Source organism: Pteropus alecto, unplaced genomic scaffold, assembly GCF_000325575.1.
Source record: "Pteropus alecto unplaced genomic scaffold, ASM32557v1 scaffold117, whole genome shotgun sequence".
Classification (NCBI taxonomy): domain Eukaryota; kingdom Metazoa; phylum Chordata; class Mammalia; order Chiroptera; family Pteropodidae; genus Pteropus; species Pteropus alecto.
The window spans coordinates 1995976-2001131 of NW_006440642.1; the positions used below are offsets into that span (position 1 = coordinate 1995976).

The 5156-nt window shown below is 46.8% G+C and overlaps 1 pseudogene; it reads right to left on the reverse strand.

The window, feature by feature from the left end:
* Positions 1 to 312: 312 nt before the first annotated feature.
* Positions 313 to 5156, reverse strand: part of LOC102887100 — a 5653-nt pseudogene continuing 809 nt past the window's right edge.

The following is a 5156-nucleotide window of genomic DNA, read 5'->3' on the forward strand; positions in this document are numbered from 1 at the left end:
AGTTTATATAAATTGAGGTCCCAGAAATGAAAATTAAAAATAGTCTCTTAGAGAAAGGAATGTTGAAATTCAGTATGTATTTTCACACACACACGCACGCACACACACGCGCGCGCACACACACACACACACAAAAGCCCCAAACGGTTTTGTGGACAGCTAATTTTTACTGCCAATTCTAAACTGTCACCCAATCCCTTTAATCAACACTAAACCAAGTCTGACAAGACAGTGAAAGGACAACACTTGAACAGAAAGGTTGTAACTTCCTTCCTTGATAAACAGTCTCCAGCTGCCATCCTGAAGCTGAAGTTATTTGATGGTTTCCGAAGCAGTGTCCACTGAGTTTTCCTTCCTGATCTGAAGTGACTCACTGCTGGTGGAAAATAATTCTCGAAGTTCCTTATTTTCAAACTCTAATTGGTTTTGTTTTTCCTGAATCTTAAGTCACCCACCTGAACTGCTTTTCCCATCAATTCTTTCATTTCACAGGTTCTGTCAATCTGACTCTATTTCTGCAGAGTGAGACTGGTGAGCTTTCACGACTAGTTCAGCATCCACTGCTTTTTTAGCAACCACTAATTGTAACATCTGTTTCTGGTACTTGCTCATGATGCCTTCCAAAACATCCTGGTGTTCCTCCAAGGAAACCCATAGCTCTCTGTTTTCTTGCTGCAAGCCTCTACTCTGTGTATTCTCCTGGGACATCAGAATGTGAGGTTTGTATCTGGACATGTCCTTTATATCGAATGTATCCTTTTGAAAAAAAATTTCATTTTATTATTAGTTTCAAGTATACAGTACATTGGTTAGACATTTATATAGTTTATAAAACGATCCCCCTAATTGCTCTTTCTCTCTTCTGGCCCTCCACCTAGCCATTACATTAATGCTAACTGCATTCCCCATGCCATGCTCCCCATCCCCTTGACCACCTATCAACTACTAATTTGTACTTCTTTAACCCTTCACTCCATTCTCCCAGTCCCCCAACCCCCTCCCCTCTGGCTGTCCTCAGATTGTCCTCTATATTTGTGAGTCTGTTAGACTTAGAGGTTATTATGCTGAATGAAATAAGTCAGACAGAGAAAGATAAATACCATGTGATTTAATTTATATGCAGAATCTAAGAAACAAAAAGAACAAACTAATCAAAACTATGGATGTATCCTCTTGATACTGGTCTGGAAGCACAGTCCCCGCCTCTGGCATAGCGGCCGCCTGCTGGTGTGGCACCACGGACTGATCCACCAGCGACTCCACCACACTGTACTCTCACAGCCTCCCCAGTGACCTTAGCATCTGTCAGGATCTTCTCCCCATTTTAACCACTTTGAAGTGCACAATTCAATAGCATTAAGTACATTCACATTGTTGTGTAACCATCACACCATTCACCTCCAGAACTGTTTCATCTTGCAAAACTCTGTACCCATTAAACACTAACTTCCCATTTCCCCTCCTCCCAACTCCTGGCAACCACCATTCTACTTTCCATCTCTATGAATTTGATTCCTCTAGGAACCTCACGAGTGATTCCTCATAAGTGGAATCACACAGTATTTGTCCTTTTGCGTCCGGCTTATCTCACTTAGTATTATGTCTTCAATGTTCATCCATGTTGTAGCATGTATTGAAACACCATCCCTTTTTATGGCTGAATAATATTCCATTGTATGCACGTACCCATTTTGTTTATTCATTCATCCACTGATGGATATTTGGGTTGTTTCTACCTTTTGGCTCTTGTGACTAATGCTGCTATGTACATGGCTGTACGAGTATCTCTTTGAGTCCCTGCTTTGAATTCTTTTGTGTATATGTACTCAGAAGTGAGGCTGCTGGATCCAGAGGAATTTTTAACATAAAGGGCTTCATATGGGCCGAGGTGCTGGTGGGCTTTGTTGGGGTCTGGAGGAAATGCCACACACCAGTGCTGTAGAGGACTGAGAATTTATATTTCTGCAAGTTCTTGGGTGATGCTGATGCTGCTGGTCTTGGGGACCACACTTTGAGAACCTCTGCTCTAGAAAATGGAGGAGAAAAAAATGCTCATTTTGCAGACCACAGACATATGAGTTCCCTCCATCCCTCCTTTTATCTTCCCTTCATCTCTCTGTCCCTTTCTTGTTTCTTTCCTTCCTCCTTTGTCCAACATTTATTATTAGAGCACATCATCTGGGCTGGGCTGACCAGATGGTCACTGGCTGCCAAAGGCCCCAGGCTTGTGGTGTGACCGGATGTGGAAGAGTTCAAGTGAGTCAGCCTGACACTAGACGGGAAATACCATGTTCTATGCAAGGGGCCCGGGCACTGCCCACACCCAGGGTGGCCTTCCTGCTGGAGTCGGGTGGGCCCTAGGCAGCAGGATGCTGGGTGAGAAGTTGGTCTGTGGGAGAGGCACCTCACACAGTGGTGTACCAGCCCACAAGTCAGGCTCCAAGGCGCTTGCCCAGGCTGGGCCTTCGGAAAGAGGGCTGGGGAACAGGCTGAGCAGCACAGTGAGTAGGGGCAGAAGTCCTGTGGGCACTGGGAGCAGCCAGCCCTTGGCCCTTAGGTGGCCAAGTTGTTAAATTTCCCCTTTGCTCCTGCGTCCTTGTGTCCCACCTATGACCCATGATGAACCCTGCAGTTCACTTTCCCACAGACTCATTAGCCACTCTCCTGTGGACCTCCCCTCTCCTCCCTAACTGATCTGGGTCTCATTCCTCAGGGCTCCCCTTTCTACTTTCAAAGGAGATCGCTAACCAATCTGATCAATGGAACCTAAGACTTGTCACCCACTGTCGTCAGAACTCGATGAAAATGTCGAGAGACACACTGTGCGGGGGTGCATCTCCAAGAGGGACTCAGGCCCAGGGAAGCCTTCATGGGGCTTTGATCTGACTCCAGGGTATTGTTTCCTCTTTCTCTAGACCTATGTCTTCAATCAATAGGATGCACGCAGTGGGTTCTGAGACTCCTTGGGTAATGCACAGTTGGTCAGGCCCTTGTGACATTTTTTTGAACTCTTTAGAATTTACTTCTACTTATTTGGGCCAGAGGTTGGGGTTCTTAGTTCCTTAAGGTGGTTGCTTGTCATCTATCTGTTCCAGTTTCAGCTCTTGTAATTTGCCAGTTCCTCAACTATGCTCAGATCCTCTGCCCGCCCGCAGTCCCGTCTGTCTCTCCTGAGCCATGCTCGGAAGATGCGCTTCTTGGTCTGAGGAGACATTTGGTGCCCTCACATCCACTTGCCATATTCCATGCAGGTAGCCTCTGATGTGAAAACTCCTTCCTCGGGGTTTGTCTCAGCAGAGGGGGTGGCAGTGAGGAGAGTGGGAGCTCAGATTCTGGAGCCAGCAGCCTGGCTTCAACCCTTTGAGCCTCCACTGTTGGCTGTCTGTGGGCAAGTTACTGTGAGAGGAGTGTAGCCGCACCCCCTCGCCAGGCGGGGGGTAGGGGACGGGGGTGGGGTGGAGACTGGTGAATTAACACACCTAAAGAGTGTGGCCAGAGCCCACACTTGGTGAGCCCTAGGTCAGCCTGGGTGTCAGCACTTGTCACTGAGCTAAGCGGAGGCCCCAGGAGCCCAGGGCTCTCTGCCTTCTGCTCCTGACTCCCGGTAACTGCCAGCTCATACTGGGACCCCTTCAGCACTGTGAGCTCGACTTCACCGGTATGGTTTTCTTGTTTGTTGCTCACAGTGGGGAGTTTGCTTTGTTGATAAAAATCTTGTACCTCAGAAGACGCTCCAGCAGCCCTGACCAGAGCCCTGGCGTGAGCACGGCCTAGTGTGGTCAGCAGCTAAATCCTTGGCCTGTATTATCTCATTCATTTAATTGGGGGTGGGAGGAGGAATGCATTTAGTGCAAGTGACAAAAGGTTTTCTATATCTATGATAAGTAAGTGATTAAAACTTGACAGTAGAGGTCAATAGAAACAAACCAATAGAAAAAAGGGCAAAGGATATAGACACGTCTCAAAAGTGCAAGTTAGAATAACCAGTAAACATATGAAAAGATGCTCAGAATTATTAATAGGAAATTGCAGGTTAAAGTAACAGTGAGATGCCATTGTTTACCTATCAGAGTGGCTGAAATTCGAATGATTCCATTTGCAAAAGAAGCAATGTTAACTCCATATGTGTGTATGTGACAGAGTCTCTCAACTTCAGCACCACTGACATTTGGGGACAGATAATTCCTCACTCAGGAGGCTGTCCTGTGTGCTATAGGGTGTGCAGCATCCCTGGCCCCCCACTCGCTAGATAACAGTAGCGCCCCCATCTTGTTGTGACAACCAAAGATGTCTCCAGACATTGCCAAATGTCCAGGGGGCACAACTGTTCCCAGTAGAGAACTATTTGGTGCATAAACATTTATAGTCATAAATCATTTTATGAACACTTTAATTTTATTCACCATTTTACAGATAAAGAAACTGAGGCACAGAGAGGCCAAGTAATGTTCTTAGGGTCAACCTCCATCCAGCTGTGACAACCAAAGATGTCTCCAGACATTGCCAAATGTCCAGGGGGCACAACTGTTCCCAGTAGAGAACTATTTGGTGCATAAACATTTATAGTCATAAATCATTTTATGAACACTTTAATTTTATTCACCATTTTACAGATAAAGAAACTGAGGCACAGAGAGGCCAAGTAATGTTCTTAGGGTCACACCGTCAGTTGAGGTGTCTGACTTCAGAGTTCAGCTTCTTGCCTAAAACAGGGCCACACTCCTCAACCACATTTGTTTGACTGGTTGAACGTGCAGGGAATTTCAGGTTCATGTTTCCAGGTAAGAACGGTGGTTGAGGAAGAAGAGTATTTACCATGGTCCAGCTGAATTCTGTGGTGTCTGAAACTGTCACATGTGAGGCCACAGCCCCAGGACTGGCTTGGCCTCTGAGACCTCAGGCCCTCAGACCTGCAGGCCCTCAGACCTCCTGAGCAAGGCTGACCGCAACTTGCAAGACCTAGAGGCAGCAGCACCTTGGCTCAATCACAGAGCAGCCTCTCCTACATTTAAGGGGGGCAGTGGAGCAGTGGGTGGGGGGAGTTGTGAGAAGGAGTTGTGATGACTGGACTGCTAATTCTTTCTGTTTCCCTTCTATCCCTCCCTACAAAGCCCCACTGCAGTCAGCTGAGCCATGGGCCTACTCAGTGGCAGATG